Raw genomic sequence first — 27507 nt, 5'->3', positions numbered from 1 at the left:
AGAGATTCAACCTGGTATCTAAAAGAAGACATTGCAGGCTGAAATACACCATCACAGAAAACAACACTTGACAGGTTAAACCTATAGAGGCTTAGTCGAACAGGTATACTACATTATTATGAGGTTTATAGTGGTGAACCACCTGAGAGGGGAAGGGGGGGAGGGAGAGTTATTATGATGTTGAGTCATGTTATTGCTTTCTTTTTTAAATAATATTGTGAAACCAAATGTCAAAATTTGAATATACTGTAAATACCGTACATGGAAAAGACGAATAAACATTTCGTTTTAAAAAGTGACCTGTTCTCTTCATTCAGCGGTTCAGTACGATCTATACAAGTGTATTACTGTAGTGCAGCGGCGGCATGAAGCGCACGGCGTCATAGCAACCAATGTCAGCAGGAATCCCGGCCGGGCTACCACGGACCGCTCTCGGCCGTGGAACCACACGGCCTTACAGTGATACCACATTTATATAGTTTTATGGGTTTTGTTTTTACGACGGTCCCCATAAAATTTAACTGGCATGTTGCCTTCATTCTCTGGGTCAGTACGATTACAGCGATCCCACGTTTATATAGTTTTATGGGTTTTGTTTTACAGTGTTCCCTATGAGATAAAACTGACCTGTTCCCTTCATTACCTGGATCAGTACTTTTCAGTGTTGATTGACAGGGTCAGGCCTGTGTTCGTCTCCTCCTGCCGGCCCTGTGTGCTGGGGAAATCTTGTGACTGCGCTGTGCCATTCAGTATTTGGCACAGGCATAGTGAAGGAGCGCACAGGGCCGGCAGGAGGAGACGAACGCTGGCCTGGCCCGGTCCCTCTGCCAAGGCATGGAATGAGGTGGGAGAACGGAGCCTCTAGATGCAGGAGCAACGCCGCCCTACTCCTATAGGCTGATTTTCATATCATAAAAGTAAAAAATTGCGTAGTAACATGGGCATACATAAAAAAAAATAAGAATAGCAGAGTTAGATTCCACTCACATTTGCACATGGATAATGTCAGCCAGTTTAATAGAGATAATTGTGGTAATAGAAACCTTTTCACATTTGCGTTCTGGCATTCCACTATAGGTTCTGTTTATAACCGGCTGAAGGTTGTCCACAGTACTAAAAGAACAATGACAAAGGGATAAATATAAATCATTTGTGCATATACATATCTTTTCATAATTACATAGAATTATACTTAAACAAAATAACTTTTTCACTTACGTCCTTAGCTCCAGAACTGGAGTCAGAAACTGCAACTGTGCCGTATATAAATATGGCTTTTTCTTTTTTTTTTTTTTTTGTAAATTCTTTATTTTGGATTTTTCAATTTTTCAATAATTCAAAGTATGACGAGTCCTGAGGCAAATATAGAACATAGCCCAATAAACAGAGCAAAAATACAATAGGTGACAATTGGCAAGGCAAATAAGTATAGTGCCCTAAGGGGGCACCCCACATTAGTATGTGGAACAATATTGAAGAAACTGAAACACATACTGACGACTTAAGGAAAAGAAAACAAGGAAAGAAAGGAAAATAATAATACAAAAAAGGAAAAAAGGGGGAGAGAGGAAAAGGGGAGGAGGGGGGAAGGAGGATAAGGGGTAGAAAGCATAAAACCTCACTCTCACTCAGGTGTTAAGAGCGCTCTGCATTCCGCGGAGTCATGGAAGGTCATCCAATGACTCCAGGTTTTGGTGAACCTCTTTTCAGTGTGTCTCAGTGAAGAGGTGAGATCTTCCATTCTCATGATCTCCTGGATTTTGTTGATCCACATTGTTACAGAGGGAGCAGATGGTTGCCTCCATAAGCACGGGATGCAAGCTCTTGCTGCATTTACCAAATGCCTTATCACAGATTTGTTATAGGAGGAAAGAGGAATCTCGCACTGATGGAGCAGGAAAAAAGCAGGCGTCTTAGGGAGGGTATAAGAGGTGAACTTAGACGTAATCACCCACACAGAGTCCCAAAAACTCGTAAGCTGAGGACAGGACCAGAATGTGTGTAATATAGTGCCTCTCTCGGAACCGCATCGCCAGCATAAAGGCGAGATTGATGGGAAAATGGAGTGGCGAGTATTTTAGAGAATAACTTTAGGTCCACGTTAATCAGGGAAATGGGACGGTAGCTTTGGCATTGCGAAAGGTCTTTCCCTTCCTTGGGGACAACAGTCATATGGGCTCTTAGGGTGTCATTGGGGAGAGTTCGGGCCATATCAAATGAGTTAAAGGCAGCTAGAAAATGACAAGATATCCCCGAATTGTTTATAGTAGGGTAACGTGAGCCCATCCGGACCAGGAGCTTTCCCTGTTTGGGAGTCTTTAATAGCTGCCTGTAACTCAGATAGTAATATGGGCGACTCCAGTGCAGAAAACGCTTCTCGGGGGGGGGGAGAGTGAGCCAGCGGATTCAAGCTAAGTCCTCATTGAGGGCATGGATTCAGGGCCTATGGATTGATGAGAGTCATCTAAGTTGTACAATGTGTGATAGTAGGATCTGAATGCTTCTGTTATTTCCCGCGGAAGGGAGGCCTTTGTACCAGAGGGGGTTTACACGTGGGGGACGTAGGAGCGTAATCTGGTCTTTCGCAAAGCCCGCGCAAGGGTTCTACCTGGTTTGTTACCATGTTCATAGTAGTGTCTACGGCATTTGATTAAGGTCGCCTTTGCTTTTGAGAGGCATAGTGTGCGAACCTGATCTCGAAGCTCTCATAAAGACATACTCATAAAGACATGCTTATATTATAACTATGTTGGTGGCCATGATATTTTGAGAAGGATCTCTCACTTGTGCCGTTTGAAACCGTCATACATAAATATATTCTCAGAATTATCTCAGTGTTGAAAAAAGTGTTGAATAGTACTCAGTATATTGGGCAGACTAGATGGGCCAAATGGTTCTTATCTGCCGACACATTCTATGTTTCTATGTAAGCTGGGTGAGTTCTGCTCCCAGCATATGGCTTTTTCTTAAGGCGACCATCCCCACTGTGGCCCTTCAACATCATTTGTTCACGTCTATACTGGTCATCTTATTTTTACTTTGTTGACTGTAAAATACAAAGAACATTATACAATATGTAATGTCTTTAATGTGCGCTTATTCAAGTACACAAAATGAACTCCAACTTATGACGATAACTTAGGTCTACATTATGCCACATAACTAGTTAATTATATTCTGTAGTTATAAGGAAAGCAAAAATGTTAACCTGTAAATGTGCTAACAGGGTGCCAAGAGGCACATCAGAACATTAAACATACATTATGAGATAATGCAGCCATCACTTGGTACATGAGAGAACATGCAGTGAATAGAAAGCACATGGCTGCTATCATACCGTTAATGATGCAATACGTTCTAAAACACTTTACAGCAGGGTCAGACTATGATGGCAATTATAAAATACCGTTATGACATTACATTTCAGTTGCTGCAGAAAACATACTCATAAAGACATGCTTATATTATAACTATGTTGGTGGCCATGATATTTTGAGAAGGATCTCTCACTTGTGTCGTTTGAAACCGTCATACATAAATATATTCTCAGAATTATCTCAGTGTTGAAAAAAGTTTGCGTGAGGCCAGTTTGATGAAGAAATAAGAACATATGTAGCTCTGGTATCTTCTCACCACAGGATGTCATTGTTTGTGACTTTGAAGTAGAGAGAAAACTTGAAAATTGAATCAATTCCGTTTCAGTCACATCTGGCATTAGGTCATCTGGATATGACTGAACCAGGTTTGCAGCAGCTTCCCGAATTTTAGAAGTGTCAAGTGTAGACAAATTGGATAAAAATCCAAACTTGGAGCAGAGATCGTTATAAGCCTCCAGTCTTTGCTGTAAACCACTATATAAGTGATTAATGACAATGGTAAAAACATCAAATTTGAATTTCTCCCTGGGTGTCAGTACAGTGCTTTCTCCTTGCCCTTCATCATAGCGTGGATTACGTGACCAAAAACGCTTTAGAGTAGCATTATGATTGCTGTGGCCACATAACGCAATTGCTTTCTGTTCAAAATGGTCAAAAGTTTCTCTTTAGCTCTGTACAAAACTTGAAAGAGATTGCAGTAAAGCAACTACAGTGTTTAAATTCAAGCTAGCTTCTTGCAGCGATAGATTTGTAGTGTGAAACCTTTCTAAATTGGTGTTCCAAAAAACTAAAAGAATAGTAGAATCAAGTTCAGAAAACTTGTCTAGCAAAGAGCAGGCTTCATTTTTACATGAAGAATAGTCAGTGTCAGAGGACGTGCACTCTAACAGACCACATATAGACTCATAACCCTTGTAAAGTGATGATACAGCATCATATTGTGCAGACCATCTGGTACCAGGAAGATGCTTAACAACTGGGAGACCTAAAGCTTTCTGTTTTTCCACATGCTGTCTCCATTTTGGAGATGATGAAGAAAAAAAACATAAAGTTGTTCAAGATTGTTAAAAAAACGTGTAGACAACTTGGTTGCATTCTGCGCTGTTTTTACCCACTAGATGAAGAGAGTGTGCCGCACATGGGATGAATGATGAGTGACAGCATCGCTCTCTTATTATAGTTTGTATTAGAAACAGGCTTCGTTCCACTGTAGAACAAAAAAGAATGGCGCACCATAGGGTAATAACGTTTAAAATAAATAAAAAATGGGTATCTCCACAATGGAGGCTCACCTGGTAGAGTTGTGCTAGTTTAGGCACAACTCTAATGTAGACTTGTATCGAGTTGACATGAACCCCTCACAACGGATGGTGTGCAGCCCGGGATGGATGCTTCTGTTCAGGGATGCCTGGAATCCCGCAGAAAGCCAGTAGTTCAAATAAAAGAAAAGGTATCCCACGGCGCAAAAACCACCCAGTAGTTGGAGTAATGATGGTTCTTGTTTATTTGGGCAAGCGGTACAACGCGTTTCGGGGTTTAACCCCTTCTTCAGGTACAATTGACTTGCATACATACAGATAAAATTGCATACATTTAAATACAGTGTAAAAAAACGCCAAAAACACACAAGGGGCGGGGTGGGGGTGGGTCAGTGGGCGGTGTTGGATGAGCTCACAGAGCTGTGCAGACAAAAGGGTTAAAAGACTTTGCTACCTGTCAAACTTATTTTTAGTATATCAATTTGATGTCCCTATTCAAAGGGAGATCTTTCACAGTAGTGTAATTGCTAGTTTTTATTAAAATACAAGTAAAATCGTGTGAGAAGCTTCTGGGGGTGCAGGACCTTGTGATGTCATGTGATGCGATCACATGACTATGCTAATGCAATCACATGACTGTGCCATGTGACTGCTGTCAAAGAGAATGTCATAGGCGTTACGGCCGCATGAGGCAGCGGCCGGTCATGTGGTATGTGGCGTCACACTCCGTCTCTCAGCTACCAGACGCTGCTGCTGCGTCAGAGAGGGGGAGTGTCAGACCAGGCTGGCTAGAGGACAGTGCGTTCATATCGCACAAACTGGAATCAGTGAGACCTTTTAAGATGACCTGATTATAAACTATAAAATAATAAATAAATAAAATGACATTTAAAACCATTGGAGCATATATTAGGCTGTATTATGAATATTTTAAGGAAACAGATGGTAAAAAATGTCATATTTGGACGGCAGGTAATCTAAAGTGTGGTAAATAGATGTGAGAGGGATTATAATAAGTATATATATTACATTGTGATGATGATGATGTAATTCAAGGTTCCACTATGATATAGTGATCCTATATATATTTATAATGTATTTTGATACGTCTATTTATTCCATGGGGTGGCGGCAAAAAGCGGGATAAGAGGGAGATATATTGATTGTGTTTGTTAAGTTGCTACAGTAACCTGGTTCATTTGGTGACGGAAAGGGTACAAATTAACTAAATGGAGAGATAGGCAGATCCTTAGGTGGATGTCTAAGGAAAAAAGATATAGGGGGGGGAGGTAAACGGAACATAAGTGTTCACAAGGTGATCTGAGGGGGGGGGGAGGGACATGACAACAGTCTAAAAAGGAAATGGTTGTTGTGGCGTGGGTAATGGCAAAAAAAAAAAAAAGGTGGAGGGGGGAATAGGGAATTTCATAAATTGATTTCAAAAGCCTCATTCAGGCCATATGGATTAAAGCAGTTCAATTTAAATATCCAGAACATCTCGCGTTTCCTCAATGTCTGGATAATATTATATCCGTTTGATCGGACTTGCTCGATCGGGGTAACCGTGAAACCCAGAAAAGAACCTTGGTGATGGACAGTAGCATGTCTGGAGATGCTATGTTGGAGGAATTTTTTCTTCATGGTGCGCCCTACATAACGGAGATTACAAGGGCATGTGATAAGATAGATGATATTGGATGATCCACAATTTAATTCGTCTTTGATTTTAAAAAAATCATCATTTCGGCCCAAAAAGGAAGTGGTGATGTTTAAGGATCTGCAGCAGAGGCATCTTGGTTGATTACATCTATAACTCCCCGGGGTTTTATTGCTGACTGGTCTAGCTACTTCTTCCCGTTTATTCTTCAGTTTGCTTGGGGCTAGCATATTTTTTAGTGTTTTTGCTCGTCTGAATACTAGAGAAGGTTGTTTTGTTATCTCAGAGTTCAGGAAGGGATCTTTTCTTAGGATATACCAATGCCTAGACAGAATTTTACGGATATCTATGTGGTTGCTGTTATAGGTGGTTAAAAAATTAGTATTACAGTATTTGGTGTCATTTAGTTTTTTGCTTCCTACCAGACATTCTAGTTGTGTCAACGCTTTTGCTTTATTGTAGGCTGTATCTAGAATGTCTGTCGGATAGCCCTTTTGTAGGAATCTAGACCGAATTACATTACTTTGTGTAACAAAATCTTCGTCCCTGGAGCAGTTTCGCCTAATTCGCTTAAATTGGCTGTACGGAATGTTTTTCTTCCATTTCTTGAAGTGTTCACTTGAATAGTCCAAGTAACTGTTACAGTCGACTTCTTTAAAAAATGTTCGTGTGTTGACGGATCCATTAATTATTTTTAATTCCAGGTCAAGATATTCAGCTTTGGATTTGTCACTTATGCCTGAGAAAGTGAGACCCCAATTGGTGGAATTTAGGTCCTCAATAAAATTATTTATTGTTAAAAGGTCACCTTCCCAAATTAAAATCAAATCGTCGATATAGCGACGGTAAAAAATTATGTTGCGTCCCCAATATTTTGATTTATAAATAAAAGTGTCCTCAAAAGCCCCCATAAAAAGATTAGCGAAACTGGGCGCGAAACGCGTACCCATCGCGGTTCCTTTGGTCTGTAAATATAGAGTGTCTTCAAACTTAAAAATATTGTGGGTCAAAATAAAATCGATACTCCTTAAAATAAAATCATTTTGTTCTGCTGGTAATTGGTCGTCAGTATCTAAAAAGCCTTTTACGCATTTGATACCCAGTTCATGCTTGATATTCGAATAAAGCGATGTAACATCTAAGGTCAACCAATAGTATGTTTCTTTCCATTCGATGTTCTGTAGGAGTTGTATTAGGGTAGTGGAATCTCTGAGATAGGATGGTAGTTGTACTACATATTTTTGTAAGAGGATATCGACGTAGTGGGATAGATTGCACGTAAGTGATGAAATGCCTGAGATGATAGGACGGCCAGGGGGATTCGAGATACTCTTATGGATTTTTGGTAAATGGTAAAAGGTGGCAATAACTGGATCTGTGACATGGATGTAATTATATTCCTTTTTACTCAGAATGTGAGATGCTGAGTTAATGAGAGCTTTAAATGACTGTTGGTGTTCCATGAGAGGATTTTCAGTCAACTGGTGATAGTATTCCGTATCGGACAGAATCCGATTCGCCTCATTAATATAATCTTTCCTATCCTGGAGGACAATGCCACCTCCTTTGTCTGCATTGAGGATTATTAGATCTGGGTTATCCTGAAGCTGTTTGATAGCCAGTTTCTCTTAGGCACTAAGATTGTGTTTCTCAATTTGTATTTTGTCGACTGATCTAAAGTCATCTAAGACCAGATCATAGAAAGTTTCTATGAAGTTCCCCCTATGATGTAGGGGGTAAAAGTTGGACCGTGGTCTCAGATCAGTGTTGACAAAACGTACTTGAGGTGTGGACTCTGCTGGCGCTTCCATTGGGTCTGCCTCTTTTTTGTGTTTCGCTGAGATATTGAAATGTCTCTTTAGAGTAAGGTTTCTAATAAAGTTGTGTAAGTCCAAGAAGAGGTTGAATCCATCAGCTTTTGCAGATGGACAGAATGAGAGACCTTTGGACAAAACCTTTTCTTCTTCATGGTTCAATAAATAACCAGAAAGGTTGAAGATCTTTATCTCTTTCTTCTGGTTGCGTGCTGACTTCAAATTCTTCTTTTGGGCTTGGCCCCCCCTACTTCCTCTCCTACATTTTTTCTTTTTAAATTTCTGGTTCCCAACGGACGGAAGTAGTTGGTGATCGTGACCGTGGTTGGGCTTTTCAGTATTGGGTAGGCTGAGACCGGTGTAAGTAGGGGGGGTAAAGATAAAAAAGAAAGCTGGCCCTTTGTCATCTGTAAGGAGAAATCAGAGAGAGCCGTGGCTCCAAGGTCCAGTTCTGTAGCTGAACAGGTTGGGCCTGATGGTGGCGTCATGATTCCTGTAGGAGCGGTGCCTGGTTGGGTAGGAGACTCGGTGTGTATTGTGAGTAATGAATCCAATTCTACTGATGTGGACGGGGATGCTGGGGTGGTGGATTGCCTAGGCAGCGATTTATGTGCGGAATTCTTGATGAAGAGGGTAGGAGGTAAATTCAGTGGTGCGCAATTGGAGAGCACTTCCTGACTGAAACAGCCCAAGGCTGGGATAGTGATGGGGGGGAGGGGGGAGACCTTCCCATATTGATCGTGGTAGAAGGGTGGGCAGTCTTAGGGGATATCTCTATGACTGTAGATGGAGTGCCGACTGTATTGTTTGGATATGCAGTGTCACGTGGAGTAGGCGAGTAGTGTATGTTAGATACATGTTGACTAAAACGCTGGTGGTGCTTCACTGGGTGAGCTTGATACCTGGTGGGATCTTGTTTCCTAGGGGGTGGGGCATGCCTGCTACTATGGGTGTACGTGCTTCTATGCTGGGGTCTTGAGCCACCATGGTGGGCAGCATTAGGTGGATACCTTGTATTGTGGGCTATACCCCTTTGGTGAGTGGGGGGTCTCTGATTGCTGTCTGGAGGTTGATTATTAGTCATATAAGGTTTTGTCTAGAATTAGATGTTGTCTGTCTCAAAATCAGTTCTATCCCTTGACAGTTTGCCTGCCTTTTTGTTCAAAATGTCTTTTTCTATGACCATAGCTCGCGCAGTAATCGATCTCTCATATTTGGTGAAAGATCCAATGATGAAGAAATAAGAACATATGTAGCTCTGATATCTTCTCACCACAGGATGTCATTGTTTGTGACTTTGAAGTAGAGAGAAAACTTGAAAATTGAATAAATTCCGTTTCAGTCACATCTGGCATTAGGTCATCTGGATATGACTGAACCAGGTTTGCAGCAGCTTCCCGAATTTTAGAAGTGTCAAGTGTAGACAAATTGGATAAAAATCCAAACTTGGAGCAGAGATCATTATAAGCCTCCAGTCTTTGCTGTAAACCACTATATAAGTGATTAATGACAATGGTAAAAACATCAAATTTGAATTTCTCCCTTGGTGTCAGTACAGTGCTTTCTCCTTGCCCTTCATCATAGCGTGGATTACGTGACCAAAAACGCTTTAGAGTAGCATTATAATTGCTGTGGCCACATAACGCAATTGCTTTCTGTTCAAAATGGTCAAAATTTTCTCTTTAGCTCTGTAAAAAACTTGAAAGAGATTGCAGTAAAGCAACTACAGTGTTTAAATTCAAGCTAGCTTCTTGCAGCGATAGATTTGTAGTGTGAAACCTTTCTAAATTGGTGTTCCAAAAAACTGAAAGAATAGTAGAATCAAGTTCAGAAAACTTGTCGAGCAAAGAGCAGGCTTCATTTTTACATGAAGAATAGTCAGTGTCAGAGGACGTGCACTCTAACAGACCACATATAGACTCATAACCCTTGTAAAGTGATGATACAGCATCATATTGTGCAGACCATCTGGTACCAGGAAGATGCTTAACAACTGGGAGACCTAAAGCTTTCTGTTTTTCCACATGCTGTCTCCATTTTGGAGATGATGAAGAAAAAAAACATAAAGTTGTTCAAGATTGTTAAATAAACATGTAGACAACTTGGTTGCATTCTGCGCTGTTTTTACCCACTAGATGAAGAGAGCGTGCCGCACATGGAATGAATGATGAGTAACAGCATCGCTCTCTTATTATAGTTTGGACACCATTGTACTTGCCACTCATGTTGGCAGCGTTATCATAAGATTGACCCCGACAATCTTTGATATCAATTTTATGCTTATGTAGGAAATCCAAAATTAGCTGAGCTAATTAGCTGAGTGACTAAATACTGGTAAAAATGTTAAAAACGTTTCAACAGGGCCTGTTGGTAACACATATCGTGCAATGAAGGTTAACTGGTCAGAGTGTGTAACATCAGGTGTAGAATCTACAGATATGGAATAAAACTTTGCTTTCTTCAACTCATCCATAATTTCACACAGAACTTTGGACCCCAAAATTAGTATAATTTCTTCACGGACAGTGGAGGAAAGATCAGATGTGTGGTCTTTTCCTTCGTTAGCACAATGCTTGATGTGCTCTCAAAGAAATGCATCAACATGTGCCATAACGTCTAAGATCCCTAAATAATTTCCGTTATGGGGGGAGCCAATAATTTCATCTTTGCCTCTCAGCGGAAGGCCTCTTCAGCAAGGTGCTCGATGACAATTATACATCTCTTAAGTACCTTGCGCCAGTACAGCGTTTCAACTTATAACTGTGAAATTATTTGACTGTCAACTCTCCCACAGCTTTGACCTCTTGCTACTAGCGCTAACACAGATTTTTGGTGAATATCACTACTTTCATGCCTGATAATCCGACACTCTGCATGTTTACAGTCATTAAAGCCAACAGTGAAGGGGCCACGTGTATTGGCTATCAGTTTGCCAGCAAAGCAATATAACTTTCCATTACATGGAGAATAACATAACCAACTTCTCTTTTTACAGTAACGATAATATCCATCACTGGAAAATACACCTATCTTTTTATAGTCGGCATCTACATATTGGCAAACCTTACTTCCCTTGAAAACAAAGTACTCCAAAAATTCTTTGTAGATATGTTCTCCCCACATTCCTAGATCACTAGGAAATTGCACCATTTCGTCATGCTCATCCAAATCTTGAGGACGTTCCACAGGATCTTCTGTATGAACGTCTAATACAGAATCAGATGACTCTAATTCAATGGATATATTATTTGGATAGATTTACACTGGTGCTAGGCTCCTGGTCTGTTCCAGGCTGAGTTTTCTTTGTGAAGAATGAAACTATCTTTGGCATTTAGCAAGCTGTTCTGTTCTTTCCTTTTTTGAGCTCCTGATTTCTGTGTTGAATTCATCTATTAATTGACTATTAAGTATAACTTTATTCCGCAGAACTAAGGAAAGTGATGGGAAAAGTAGAGGAAGAGGTAAAAGGAAGAGAAAGGAGAAAAGAAAAATAAAGGGGGGTGGAAGGGGAGGAAAGGAGTGAGGAGTAAGTACCAGTCAGGAACCCAAAGACTATTCTCATGATTCAGAAGATAGACATTGAAGGCGTAAGAATTACGGTCAAAAAAAATAAAAAAAATAAAGTGGTGAAGTTTTATAGCGAACCTCAACACATTGTGAGTGGTGTAAGAAAGGTGACAGTGTGGTTAATCTATTTTATATAGGATATTAAGGCAGAGAAAGATTCTATAACATTAAACTAGCCAAGTGTTACTAAGGTCCAGACAGTTGGAGTGCTTTGGTAGGAGTTAGGAAGTCAGTCCATTTGCTCCAGATGGTTTCAAATTTTGCGGGTTTGAGTAGAACTCGACATCTTCTTCTCTCAAATCCTTGTACCCTCTGTAATTCTGTGAGCCATTCCCGTATCGTGGGAGATTCAGTTTGTAACCATTTCCTGGGGATTAAGATCTTAGCGACGCTAAGGAAATATGTACACAACTCTGATCTCACAGTTGACTGGCATACATCATATACGTTGAATAACACCAAATTGATGGAAAGCTTAATTTTCGACCCGAACACACCATTAATTATGTTATTGATATCTTTCCAAAAATTTGAGATTCGGGGGCAGTGAAACCATATGTGTGCATAGTCCCCAACACCATCTCCGCAGCGCGAACAGAGCTTAGAGATGTTCTGGTCTATTCTATTCATAAGAACTGGAGTTTTATACCATCTAGAAGATAATTTAAACTGCATCTCCTGATGTGCATAGGGCTTCAGGTTTGAAAAGGCATTACTTTTCAAGCCTTGAGTTTGTGCTTCATTCATGGGTAAATTTAAGTCTTTAGCCCATTTTTCAAACTTAAATTGGTTTGTCTATTGGATCATTTATAAGTTTGTACCACTTAGATAATAGATGTGCCGAAGAGGTTCTGCTGCGGAGGTGATGTGTTACCCAGTTGCTTTCTGTAAGCAAAATATTGTCAAAGTTATGACTTATCAGTATCTTTTCCAATATCCGATATTGTTTTTCTGGAATAGAGGCGTTGTCAAGAAGGTTTTCAAGATCTTCACGAGGAATGATCTTATCGCCTTTGCGGATGGAGCTTATTGGGGCTTCTGATAACGTCTTGTTTTGTTTCATTGTATTATGCCAAAAATGCCATTTGTTGGGTATGAAACCTATGAGGGGGGTGTCTAAGCTAATAGTTGGCATGAATTTCAATGTTTTATTGATGGCATGCTATTTTTCAATTGAGAATTAGGTGAGAGAGTTGTTAATTATTCTGAGATTATGATTATATATAGGATATTTCCATAACATTGGGTAAAGTGTAGTTTCTGAACAATCATTTTCTATCTTGACCCAAAGTTTCTGTGGTAGGTTGACTCCCCATTCCATTAGTCTCGAGAGAATTGAAGCTTTATAATATCCTTCAAAGTCTGGAAGGCCTGTGCCTCCTTTATTTTTGTTTCTTATCATAGTTTTGTATGCTATTCTGTTATGTTTGTTATGCCAAACAAATTTTGTCAACTCTTTCTTTACTGTAGAAAATAACTTTTTGGGAAGTTCGATTCGTAAACAGGAGAACATGTATAAGAATTTAGGGAGGATACTCATTTTAATCAAATTTATTTTCCCAAACCAGGAAAGGAACAATGGCTCCCAATCTTTTAATTGATTTTTAACATATTTTAGGAGGGGGGGCATAATTGTGTTTATATAGATCTGATGAGTTTAGACATACATTAATACCTAGATATTTAAAAAAATTATTAGCTGGTTTGAGTTCACTAATTTACTTGGTTTTTTACCCAGGTTTCATTGTTGAGTGACACGTTTGAACATTTCTGATTTATTAAGGTTAATTTTAAAACCAGACACTATATTAAAAGCATCAAATTCTGTTATCAAATTTGGGAGTGAGTTTAGAGGGTCAGTGAGTGCAAATAATGTATCGTCTGCATATGCAGCAATTTTGTGTTCTTTTTGTTTGGTGTGTAACCCACTAATTTGAGGGTTTTCCCTAATTTTAATTAGAAAGTGTTCCAATGACAGAACAAAGAGAAGGGGGATAGAGGGCATCCTTGTCTTGTGCCGTTTCGGGTGTTGAATGATTCAGAGAGTTCGCCATTAATTTTAACTTTAGCTGTCGGTGTGGTGTATAGGGCCATAATTTTATTTATAAATGGCTTTGGGAAGTCAAATTTCTCCAGGACTGCTCTGAGATATGGCCAATTTAATCTATCAAAAGCTTTCTCCGCGTCGGAGGCGACCAATAAGAGTGGAGTTTTCTTAATAGATGCATATTGAATCAGCTGTAACACTTTAATTGTGTTATCTTTTGCTTCTCTTTTGGGTATGAAACCCGCCTGGTCGCCTCCGATCAGAGAGCCCAGAAGATCATGAAGTCTCATTGCGAGAAGCTTTGCAAAGAACTTCAAATCATTGTTCAACAAAGAGATCGGCCTGTAGTTTATACATTGAGAACAGTCCGTACCCTCTTTAGGGATTACTGTAATGTGTGCTGCTAAAGATTCACTCCTAAATGGGACTTCGGATGATATTTTATTAAAATAGTTCACCAGATGAGGAGCTAATGTGTCTTTAAATTTTTTATAATAATTTGCTGAAAAACCATCTGGACCGGGGCTTTTACCGTTTGGTAGACTGTTAATTGCATTGATGATCTCTTTCACAGAGAAGGGGGTCGTCAGTGAATCCATTTGATCTTGGGATAATTTGGGTACTTCTATAATACTCAGATAGTTCTCAATGTCATGTCTGGACACCATCATTATTCTCATCTGGTTGAAGGTTGTATAACTTACTATAAAAAAACTTTAAAGGTTTTCACCATTTCCCCTGTTTGGATGACCTCTCTATTATCTGCTGTCTTAATTTTCAATATATTTTTGGAGGTTATGTCTTTACGGGCTATTTTTGCGAGATCTTTGCCACATTTATTAGCGTATAGATAATGGTGGAAATTAGCCTTATAGAGATATCTCTGGTATTTAGTATCTAATATTTCCTTGACTTTTAACCTAAGTTGGGATAATTTTGGGCTCTTTTTTCTTTGGCACCTAGTTGTATTAGAATCCCCCTAATGACACATTTATGGGCTTCCCATATCAAAGGATCACACTCTCTGTCTTCTAAATTTTCCTTAAAATAATTATTTAGGTAAGTATTGATATATTTCACATTTTCCTCTTTTGCTAATAAACTCTCATTTAGTATCCAAGTGTAAGGTTTTGCCATGGGTGTTCCAAATTGGAACTGGACGTGAAGGGGAGCATGGTCGGTGAGGAGTCTAGAGCCGTATTCTGACTTTATTACATTGCCTAAGTCTCTCTGTGTAGTCAGAAGGTAATCAATTCTAGAGTATGAATTATGTACATTGGAGAAGCAGGAGAACTCCTTTTTTGTCGGGTGCATGGCTCTCCAAATATCAACTAGATGAAATTCATGAAGTAAGTTTCTGATAGTTTTAAGTTTTTTTTATAGGAGACGCTTGACCTACCTCGAGATGTGTCTATGCCCGGCTCGAGGGTTATGTTGAAATCTCCTCCGAAAACCAGGGTCCCCTTCACAAACGGCCTCAGCCTATTCAAAACAAATCTAAAGAAAGCGGTCTGTTTATCGTTTGGGGCATAAACATTTACGAAGGTAAACGTTCGTTCGCCAATTTTGCCTTTAAGAAATATGTATCTGCCTTCAGGGTCAACAAATACATCTAACTTAATAAAGGGAAGGTTTCTGCTTATGAGGATAGCTACTCCTTTCCGTCTCTGGGATGGGGTGCAAGCATTGTACCATTAGTTATAAAAGCTATGTTTAGTTACGGGGGTAAAGTTTTTTTTAAAGTGTGTTTCTTGAATGAACAATAAATCAGCTTTTTGTTTCTTAAAAACTTGAAGGATTTGACCTCTTTTAGTGGGTACATTCAAACCATTGGCGTTGAAGGTCGCACACTTAAAATCAATCATTTTTTTGTTAAAACAATATAATAAGCCTTCATCATAGTCTGACTGGTAGGGTAATATAACTTCGAAATTGGTAACAATTGGTACGCCTCTTGAATAGAGTGAAGTACCGAAGGGGTGAAAAGTAACAGCGAATGATCCATAAGTAAAGAAAGGTAGCCTTGTGGATCAGAGTTTAGAACACTCATCAAGGTGATAAAAGACGGGTGTTTTTGTGAGGGGGGGGTAACAACAATAATAAGCAACAGTTAACACAGCTTAGTAAAGCTACAACAAAGTGTAATGAGACTAGGGAATGATCAGGACGAATCAGAACCTAGTGTAGATGGAAACAGTTTGTAATTACAGCGAAAGGAGCCAATGACCAAAACGGTCTAAATATTAAATATCAAGTATTACAGCTATATCAGGTGACATATGTTCTAAAGCAATAGAACAAAAGATGAGGAACAAACTACAGACGTATCAAAGGATATGGAGCTTCTTCATCCTGGTGTAAACCATGTTTAGTTTTTGCGGGGAGCTCTTGGGAAGGGAGAGTCTTGAGGTTCGCTCCTTCTTTGCTTCGGGGTAGTAATAGTTTCCCATTTGTTCACCCTGGGCAAATTGGGAAAGGACTCTGAAGGATCATTGGTCAACCAATCTGGTATGTCCAACTGCCCATGGTTCAGTTTTCGAATGACTGTTGTAAGATCTTCTGGGGTTTTAACAATATAGGGTCTGCTATTGTAGGTAGCCAAAAGACCAAATGGATAGAGCCATCTGTATTTGATATTTCTGTCTCTGAGGGCTCTAGTGAAAGGGGCCAGCTGCCTCCTTTTGTCTAAGGTGAATTTTGAAATATCTATAGTATAATACCTAGTTGTAAGTATTAATAAATGAAACAGAACTGCCGTATTTACAAAAAAGTCACAAGAGAAAAACATAGTAAATGTTTTAGTCAAAAAGCAAAATCCGCAAAAAGGTCAGACAAACAGGCAGGTAAAGAAGATGAGGTCACATACCGTATATAAAGTGGTAACGAATCCACAGGAATACTGCACACCCTGACGCGCGTTTCGATACGAAACCTTCCTCTGGGGGTACAGTCTTCCCACTGGAGAGAGCTCATTTAAATGTGTATTCCACCAATCGGAGTCCGTTAATCGGACATGTGATGTCTATAGAATCAAAGATTACAGTATAAGGCGCAGGTGAATCGCGCGATGGCCAGTCGCGCAGATGTAGCTGCGCCTACTACTCAAGGACCTTCCATGACGTCGAAGACGTCATGATCCCGCGTGATGTTCAGCGGGTCACGTGATGGCCAAGCACGTGAACAGCGCAGTCACGGGGATGAGTCACTGATGAAAGCATGGATGGCACTACTGCATACTAAATAAAGATGCAGTATACCTAAACATGGTAAGGAATAATGAAATAATAATTAAATAAAGTGAAATAGATCGCAATTACCTGATAAACTCAAAAAAAGAGAAAGGTACATAGTGACAAGTCATAATATTGTTGATAAGTGACTACTGATAAGTAATGAAAAATAAATCAAAAATCACTTAAAAAAGACGAAAGAAAAAAATATAAATAATAATGAAGACGTGAATATATAAACTTGATGATGCCATAAATAAAAAAAGAGTAGTATAATACATAGTGTTCATAAATAGTTAAAAGTGATAATTGATATCAGTCCTCAGATTGTATCTTTGGTGGCACAAGTGGTCCAATGGAATGTGCCCAAGATTCTTGTAGGATAATAGAAATAGATGTATTAGCCTAGATATAAAAAATACATCATTAGTAACAGAACTCTCCAGTGGAAAGATATGCAAAACATAAATGTGAACATGGAATCCTATTAAAAGAATCCAAAGTTATAAAAGAAAAAATATATCTAATACTAAAATGTGAATTTTACATGTTCACTGTAGAAAGGGGGCATAAAATAGGGCATCATTGAGGCCTTTTGGTTGTGTAGTACCCAAAGTCCAAATCCACTTTGTCTCTAATTGAGCCAAACGTTTCATCAGGTTGCCACCGCGCATGCCCAGGTCGATGTGATCTATCCCACAGACCTTCAAAAGTGAGGGATCACTGTCATGAAAGTTCCTGAAATGTCTAGCGATCGGTTTTAGGTCATCCACAACAGTGGTGTCCTTTGATTTCAAGATGTCCCGGACATGTTCACGGACTCGCACTTTTAATTCTCTGCTTGTTAGTCCCACATAAATTTTTGGACATGGGCACGTAGCGTGGTAAATTACTCCTTTAGTCATGCATGAAATATGGTGTGTGATTTTGTATACTTTAGTCTGGGCAGAGTTCATAAACTCAGTAGTCTTTAAGATGTTATCACAGGCCACACATTTCCCACAAGGGGTACAACCCCATTTAGGTCCCTTTGAACCAAAAATTGTTCCTTGTGTTTGAGGGGTATAATAGGACCTAACTAAATGGTCTCCTAAGGTTTTCGCCCTCCTAGGTACCACAGATGGATATGGAGATAGTATCTTATCTAGGATTGGGTCCGCCCTCAAAATTGGCCAGAACCTCTCCAAAATTTCTCGCATTTTTTGCCATTGTGAATGGTAAGGAGTAATATATCTTACCATATCAGATGTTTCCTTCTTTAATTTGGGGTTAATAAGGTCTTGTCGCGCTGAGCCTTTAGCCCGATTATACGCTCTCTTTATTGATCTCTTGCTGTAACCTCTTTCCAGGAAACGTTGTAGTAAAATGTCTGACTGGATCTCAAAATCCTCATCCGTGGAGCAGACTCTCCTGATCCTGATAAACTGGCCTGTGGGTATTGCTTTGATGGTCTGAGGAGAGTGAGAGGATGACGCATGTAAAAGTGCGTTGGTGGTCGTTTTCTTTCTATATATATTTGTTTGTAAATGGCCCAATGAGTCACGTTTGATTAAAACATCCAAGAACTCAATCTGTTTCATGTCATGTTTATAAGTCAGGTGGATGTTATACGTGTTGTCATTGAGGTTATCCATGAAAGATCCCAAGGCCTCGGAAGTACCCTGCCATATGAGGAAAATATCGTCGATGTACCGGGTCCAAAAAATGACCCGGTCCATCGACGTATGCCCATCAGACATGAAGAGCTCCCTCTCCCACAGCCCCAGGAAGAGATTGGCATATGAGGGCGCACAGGCCGCTCCCATTGCCGTCCCCCGGAGCTGCAGGTAGAAATAGCCATTAAAGGTGAAAAAGTTGTGCGTAAGGGCAAACTGTAACAACTCAATCAGACAGGCCGAAAACTTTTTGTCACTGTCTGTCATAGACAAAAAGTATGAGGCAGCACATATCCCATCTCCATGGTTGATGCTGGTGTAAAGCGATTCGACATTGCATGTCACCAGCATCATGTCAGGCTCAAGATGAATACCGTCAATCTTCCGAAGAAGGTCGGCGGTATCTCGCGTGTATGATGATAAGCCTTCTACCATGGGCTTCAAGTTATGCTCCAAGAATTTACATACATTTTCCAAGAAGCCTCCACATCCCGATATTATCGGCCTACCTGTTGGTTTAGTGGAACTCTTGTGAATCTTAGGCAGGAGATATAAGGTAGGTATCGAGGGATGTCGTACGGTTAATGCTTCACATAATGGTCGAGATATGACTCCATCAGTTACCGCTGCTTCCAGTAGATCCAGCAATAATTGACTATAAGCTATGTCTGTCATCTCTTTATATGCTTTTAATTATATATTCAATAAAACACTACCGGTGGTGCGCGGCCGATAACGATGTGAGAAGAGAAACATTCAGCGGCACTCACCAGTGTGTTGTATGAAAGTGGTGCTTTATTCCATAAACAAGGTGTAGCAGGGGGCAGACAAATCTTAACCACGCATCAAACAGCGACGGCCGTTTCGCGCTACATGCGCTTCCTCAGGCTGTGCGTCAGCGCGTACATTCGCACCACCCTTTTAACTATCGGCGCTGCCTGTTGTCATGGTAATAGACAACAAAGTTGCTCCCACATAAAAGGTTAGGGAAAAAAATATATATACATATAACGTAACAAATACAAATTCCATGTGTTTCAATACTACATGACAACATTGTGTGCAACACATATCTATAAGAATGGACTCAAATCGTTCCTATCATTCAAACCAAGCTCACCCTCTGCAGGAGGAGGTGGTGTCTATCCCCCCCTGCAGGGGGGCGGATACAATCTCTAGCCCTGTGAAAGAGATGCAATCCACGTTACCTCCATGAACACTTCTTACGTGGTCTATGAATCTTGGGCAACCTTTTCCCGTTTTTACGGAATTGAAGTGCTCCCTCACTCTTTCAAACATGCACCTGATTGTCTTCCCAATATTGAATCTCCCGCAGCTGCAGAGTAGTAGATACACTACATACGTGCTCCTGCAGTTGATGAAACTTTTGATTCTATGTAGGGGTGCACCGAAATGAAAATTCTGGTCCGAAACCGAAAATTCAGGATGCCCTTGACCGAAAACCGAAACCGAAACAGCCTTTTTGCCCAAATACTTTTAAAATACTTTTTTTTTAATGATTTTATTAATAATTCTTTTTCATGAATGAAATTCATCTGTGGGTGGCGCTGTTATGGAGAGGGGGATCTGTGGGTGGCGCTGTTATGGAGAGGGGGATCTGTGGGTGGCGCTGTTATGGAGAGGGGGATCTGTGGGTGGCTCTGTTATGGAGAGGGGGATCTGTGGGTGGCGCTGTTATGGAGAGGGGGATCTGTGGGTGGCTCTGTTATGGAGAGGGGGATCTGTGGGTGGCGCTGTTATGGAGAGGGGGATCTGTGGGTGGCGCTGTTATGGAGAGGGGGATCTGTGGGTGGCGCTGTTATGGAGAGGGGGATCTGTGGGTGGCGCTGTTATGGAGAGGGGGATATGTGCACTGTTATGGAGAGGGGGATATGTGCACTGTTATGGAGAGGGGGATATGTGCACTGTTATGGAGAGGGGGATATGTGCACTGTTATGGAGAGGGGGATATGTGCACTGTTATGGGCATAACAGTGCACAGATCCCTTTCCCCATAACAGTTCACAGATCCCTTTCCCCATAACAGTGCACAGATCCCTTTCCCCATAACAGTGCACAGATCCCCCCTCCCCATAGCAGTGCCATAGACCGATCCCCCTCTCCATAACAGCCCCGGCCCTCACTGCATCTTTATTTTACCTTACAATCTAGACGCTCCAGTAACAACTCTGCAGGTAGAGCGGAGGGCGGCGTAACGTCACTTACTCACGTGACGCACCTACTCCGCCCACTTTATGAATGAAGGAGGCGGAGCAGGCGCGTCACGTGAGTAAGTGACGTTACGCCGCCCTCCGCTATGCCTGCAGAGTTGTTACTGGAGCGTCACGATTGTAAGGTAAAATAAAGATGCAGTGACAAAGTAAACCGCCCGCCCGCAGATGGTGAGCTACTTGGTGGGTGACAAATCCCACACCCCATATTTTCGGCCGATATGTAACAATATCGGCCGAAGTGGATTAGGTGCATTTTCGGCCGATATTTTCGGCTGCCGGAATTTCGGTGCACCCCTAATTCTATGTTGGGTGCCTGCAAACTCAATATACTTCTTTTGGGAATTGTGTTGGCAAAGTGAACAACTGCCACATCGAAAATTAACCTTTGGTATATTATTTCTAAGCCAATTATTGCCCTTGATGGGATGGAACCTGCTTCTCACAAGTCTGTCTTTAATCGTGTGGCTTCTGTTCAGTAAGTTCGCTCAGGGTTGCATCTCTCCTCAAAATATCCCAATTCTTAAAAATTACTGAACGAATGTGTTCTGCCATGGGGCTGTATTTGAAAGAGAATGCAAACCTGCCACCCCCATTCTTGGCCTTCATCTGTTTATTTCTACAACCACTGCTCGTAAGTAGGTCATTCTGAGAGAAACCCTCCTCTACTCTCTTCATATCTTTATTAAGCAGCTCTTCTGGATATCCTCTCTTTAGCAATCGCTGCTTTAGCTTTGATGCCTGTCTGTGGTAGCCACTATCCCTACTATTAATTCTCCTCAATCTGACAAACTGGCCGTAGGGTACGGCTTTTTTCACATTTCGTGGATGGAAGCTGTCATGGTGGAGCAAGGAGTTGGTCGCCGTGGGCTTACGAAAGCCCTCCGTGACCAGCTTGTCGCCCTCAACCAAGACAGCCACATCCAGAAATTCAAATCATGTACCTCCAAAATTGAGGGTAAATGTCATTCCCATGTCATTTGCATTTAGGTATTTTACAAACTCGTTACACTCGATCTCTGTACCTTCCCATACTATGAACACAGCGTTTTTAGACAACAAAAAGAGAAGGCGCTCATAGGGTAAATATGTAAAGTGCTGTTTTCCCTTGCCTAGGGGAGGTAATATGCTCACCTGTCAGAGTTGCACCTAATTGGGTGCAACTACAATGAAAGATGAGCAATAGTGGGGATTGGTTGGTGCCGCCGGTCTTGTCCAAACACCCTTCGGTCGGGGCCACACCGCCAATCGGGTGAGTGTGAGAGCTGTAGGTTTGTTGGACCAAGGAAGTCCAAGAGGAACGGACAAAGTAAAGGGCGCAGAACCACAGCCAATGGTCAAAAAGATTTCGATTTAATCAAAGACAACGCGTTTCGGGGTGCATGACCCCTTCATCAAGTCTGATGGATCACAGAGGAGGCCGCTCACTCCCCAGCACGTGGGGCGTCTGGTATGCTGTGAGGAACTGGTACGCTGTGAGGAACTCACAGCGTACCAGACGCCCCACGTGCTGGGGAGCGAGCGGCCTCCTCTGTGATCCATCAGACTTGATAAAGGGGTCATGCACCCCGAAACGCGTTGTCTTTGATTAAATCTAAATCTTTCTGACCATTGGTTGTGGTTCTGCGCCCTTTACTTTGTCCGTTCCTCTTGGACTTCCTTGGTCCAACAAACCTACAGCTCTCATACTATGAACACGTCATCCACGAAACGCAAATACGTTTTCAACCGGGGTAAAAACGGATTCATAGTAGAATAAACAAACCTATCTTCTAATCTGGCAAGGTACATATTTGCGAATGTGCAGGAGACGGGGGTCCCCATAGCCGTTCCCAGCTTTTGCCTAAACCACTCGTTTCCAAACTGAAACACATTGTTGGATAAAATAAATTCAAGTGCGTCCCCAATGAAATCACAAAAAATTGGGCTTTTTCCCAAGTTAGTCACGATGTCAAGGACCGCCTCCAGACCCGCACCATGAGGGATGCGGGTGTAGAGGCTTTCCACATAGAGGGATACCAATTGGTACCCTTCTTGCCACTGCAGTTCCTTTAAAGCCAACAAAAAATCATTGGTGTCCCTGAGATAAGCAGGGGCACTTACCAAAGCAGGTCTCAAAAGCCAGTCTACATACTTAGACAAAGGCTCCATCACTGAGCCAATCCCCGCCACGATAGGACATCCTGGGGGGGGGGGGGTGGCTCAGCGACTTGTGGACCTTGGGGAGGAAATACCACGATGGTCTAGCTGGAAACGAGGGAACAAGTTTGTCCAACATATTCTTAGGGAGAAAACCTGCCTCCACATATTTAGTGATAAGGGACCTAAGTTGGTGCTGGGTCCTGGGTATGGGATCCCCCCCCTTCCCTCTCATATATGCAAGTATGCCCCAGTTGTCTGAGGGCTTCACCTATATAGTATTCTCTAGACATGAGAACTACATTGCCCCCCTTGTCCGCCGGCTTTACCACTACATCATTTCTGGAGCAAAGCCACTGCAAAGCTTTCTGCTCTTCAAGACTGATATTAGGTTGAGCTGTAGAATAAATAACAGCCCGAACATCTCTCATTACCTGATGTTAAAATATGTCAATGCTACTGCCGGCGGGCATAGGGGGGCAAAAGGTAGATTTGACTCCACCTTTGAATGGATCCACAGAGGTGTCACTAGGGGGTTCTTCAGTGACTGCTGCCCCGGTCAGGAATTCCAAACAGGCTAATTCTTCCTCATCAAATTTAGTGGATATATGAAAGCCTACAGGTACCTCTACCTGTGTACGGATGAACTTCTGCGGTGCGTCCCTGAATAACTTATGTAAATGGAGCTTGCGGGTAGCTTTAAATAAATCCACTTCAAACGTAACAGGATCAAACTGCTCAGTTAAGCTGCATCCAAGTCCTTTACTGAGGACCCTTATGCAGCCAGGTGGTAACACATGGTCCGTGAGATTAATCACCAAGTTCTCATCTGGTAGTGGGGGAGTAGTTATTTCCTCCAGGACACTTGTTTCCTCTCTCTTTCCGATTTCCTGACTCCTTTTCTTCTTGGTCTTTCTACGGCCCCTTCTGACCCTTTTCCTAAAGGGTCACATGTCTCTCCCACAGTGTCGATTATCACTTGATTAGATTCATCTGATGCACTGGAATCAGAATCCGTTGTCCAATAATTATTGTTCTGACGGCGGTTTGGTTTTCTCTTTTGTTTCCTAAATTTTCTGCCTATGTTCCAATCAAAGATATGTCGTAGTCTTGTTTATCTCTCACGAATTTGTCTTTTTTTCTCTCCTTCACTTCAGCTTGTACGATTGTGATTTTTTTGTTTAATTTCTTATCGAATGACTCCGATATCATTCAATCAGATAACCTTGAGTCTAGCTCGGCTTTTGCTTTAGTGAGTTCTTCTTTCACTGCATCGTACTCTTTTATATCTCTTTGTAATACTGTATCCAAAATTTGCAAGGAGAAATTAGCGTGTAGCTGTTGCCACTCCTTTAGAAACAATTCATCGTGTTCGTATTGAGCTGGATATTTGTAGACTCTCAGACCTCTCGGTACCCTCTCACTTTCTTTATAGGATTTCAGAGACTTTACTGTCCAGAATAGGCGCACTTCTCTGTCAGCCAGTTGCATTACTTTAGCCTCTAGTGATCGGGTGCTGAGGTTCTGTAGAATGTCTTTACTGTTACATTGCGTGAATAAATCTTCCGCCCCTTCTCTGCCATCTAGTATGGATGGACCGGATGCATCCGAAGCCTTAATAATAATCGCTCGCTGACTATGTTCGCAAGTTATTCGTAGCGTGCTCTAAGCCCCAGAAACAAAGTCCAAGGATTCTCACATAACCTTTTTCACTAACCTTTTATGTGGGCGCAACTTTGTTGTCCATTACCATGACAACAGGCAGCGCCGATAGTTAAAAGGGTGGCGCGAATGTACGCGCTGACGGACAGCCTGAGGAAGCGCATGTAGCGCGAAAAAGCCGTCGCTGTTTGATGCGTGGTTAAGATTTGTCTGCCCCCTGCTACACCTTGTTTACGGAATAAACCACCGCTTTGATACAACACACTGGCGAGTGCCGCTGAATGTTTCTCTTCTCATATCGTGATCTTTTAGCGTAGAACTTGCTTGCTCCTTTATTTGCTGCTGAACCAAATTCTGTGGGGATCACATTTGGTTTCTGTCCTTTGCTCATCTCAGATTGCTTCTTAGGGGTTTTGCCTTGTCTGTTTTCTTCAGTGAAGGATGCAGTTAGCACAGATCTAAAAGGTTAAATATCTTGTTAGCCAGTGATGGTGGAGATAGGAGGCAGCTTGTTAGCTTAAATTTTAGTCATAGCTGTGGATGAATTTTCTACAGTCATGGCTCCTACTTCATCATTGTTGTTCACTTCACATTATTATCTGATCGTAGAAGTGGAAGATTATTGAATAATGTACAGACAGATTCTTACTGTATATCTTATTGTCAATCGCAAGTAAGCACAGGGTCCGGTTCTTCCACTTCTACTATGTTTCTGTAGGGCTCTTTATCTGCAGGAGTTTGCCTGTGGGTGATTACAGTACACGATCGGCACCTCAGGCTCTGCTTAATACAGCTCTGGCCCTTTCATAGTGAGCGCTGATGTATGAGCGCTTCAGTATTAGCGCTACTACTCAGCGTTGATGCCGGCCTGTCTCTGTGACACTCAGGCGTCCGCCCGATGCAGCTGCGGATCCTGCTGTGCCTGTCACTTTAAGCGCCGAATCTATTCTATTCTTTCTGCCTGTCAGCTCAGACAGCAGTTGCGCGCGGCAGTACTCACATTAGGGACCGGATAGCAGACGTGCAGTCTTCTGTATCTTCAAGTAGCTCAAGCCGGCCCCAGCTGGATGTAGATTTAAGCTGTCGCTTTACCGGCCGGCAGCTCTAAGAGACCGGCACTTCAGTCCCCGGCGTCTACTGCACTTCAGGCCCCGATCTTCACGGCGCTCACATAAAGCTGATGTGACGGTGCCACAATGTCAGCACTTCAATGTCAGAGTCTGTTTTGTGTGAAAATCCACATGAAATGCGATTTAAATCGCTTAAATTAGCTATTTAATGCAGAGTTCTCTGCCTGTGCTTCTGCTCAGCTCAGCCCCCCAACTTGCTACCTTTCTTGAGCAAAAAAAATAAAAAAAATCTCACTTCACAATCACAGATTTTATTTTTATTTTTTGTGGGGGGGATTTTTGAAAAACAAGATGTACCTTCAAAAATAACCACTTTGGGTTGCATACTGTGTAGCTGTGTAGTGGGAACTGAACAGAATGTGCTTTTTTTTTTATTATTATTATTTGCAAATACTTTTGACCCACATTTGGTTCGGTTTTGCTTTGACAGCATTCCCCATGTCGTAAAACTGATCCGCGCCATTCGCTCTCTGGGCCATTTTGCTTTCTACGATTGCCACTTTGGTTAAGTTTTACATGTGTCTTCCAACAATTGCCATTTGCACATATTTTCTCTCCTGTCCGCAGTGTGAAACTGTAGAGACCCGGTGAATCACCGCACACTTCACTTCTTTGGGCAGTCACGGGGCCAAAACTGACCAAATAACTCAAGTGTGAACTCAGCCTTACAGGTCGATATTAGTGCCAAGAAGAAGCGCACTCCTTTTACACCGTCGTCAGCTGATTCCACATAGATGTCTACAGAACCTGTTCTATTAAACACTTATACAAGTAGAGCCCCCAACAGAGCGGAGAGGGTGTCAGCAGTTTGTGTTGACGTCACTGATTATTTTGCCCTTCCTCTGATCCATCAGAACAATAACCCACAAAAAACAGATCCTTCACTCGGTCAGCATTTGGTCAGTGATTCATCAGTATTGCTAAGGACAAAAAAAACAGGAGTGGATCCAAAACAGAGCTTACACGTGAATGGAATATTTGTATGTCTTCTGTGTTTTGTGAATGTGAATAAAGAAAAGAAAAAGGAGGATGCGGTTAACAAAATCTACCTGGGTAGGACGTAACCCAAAGGTAGTGTTAAACCAAAGGCGCCAAAGGTGATGGAAGTGGAGGGAAATAAAATATAGAAGGGAAAAGGGAGATGGAATTGCGAAAAAGATAGAGAAGGCAGCTGTGAATAGTGCTAGCAAGGCTAAACACTTGGTGAACAGATATTAGGTCAAAATTAGGCAGTCACAACTGAAACATCAATGCATGGCGTCTCAAGACAGACCAGCTTTTGAATAAAAACAAAGAAAACAGACATAAAGGTGCCAGCGCCACTCTCTACGCAATCAGGGTGGAAAAAGTATTAGTAGTCCAAGAGATAGAGACAACAGGCCTCCGAGTGGAAAGGTGAAACATCCACACAGTACAGTAAAATACCGTGATGGTGATAGTGATGTACTAAAGATACTTTGGAAATACCAAATGAGTAAATATGAATTGTATATATAAGTAATTAAACAATCATTGATATTAAATTAAAAACGTGTAACACCTACTTAATATGATAAGTAAAACCAATCCAGAGTATAACCCTGGTTAACTCACTTCACAGGAGGGTTTGCCACCAGGATAAAGCTCAAGACACCTGTGGCATGAACCCCCCAGCCGGGATCGCCTGTAGTATATTGGAGATTGACGTCAGCGCTCCAGTCGTACCATAAAGGTGATAAACGGCACGTGGGTCAGCAACT

The 27507-nt window shown here is 41.6% G+C and overlaps 1 long non-coding RNA gene across 1 annotated transcript; it reads right to left on the bottom strand.

Annotated features, from left to right (window-relative positions):
* Nucleotides 1–3617: 3617 nt before the first annotated feature.
* LOC121002192 lies at nucleotides 3618–22517 on the bottom strand. The gene is made up of 3 exons (XR_005779245.1): nucleotides 22333–22517; nucleotides 21464–21465; nucleotides 3618–3628 (listed from the first exon to the last, which is right to left on the bottom strand). It is a non-coding gene; the product is annotated as an uncharacterized LOC121002192 (long non-coding RNA).
* Nucleotides 22518–27507: the final 4990 nt, after the last annotated feature.

This window comes from Bufo bufo, chromosome 5 (assembly GCF_905171765.1).
Source record: "Bufo bufo chromosome 5, aBufBuf1.1, whole genome shotgun sequence".
NCBI lineage: Eukaryota > Metazoa > Chordata > Amphibia > Anura > Bufonidae > Bufo > Bufo bufo.
Note: the sequence above shows the minus strand (reverse complement) of the source record. Positions and strands in the feature narration are given on the sequence as shown.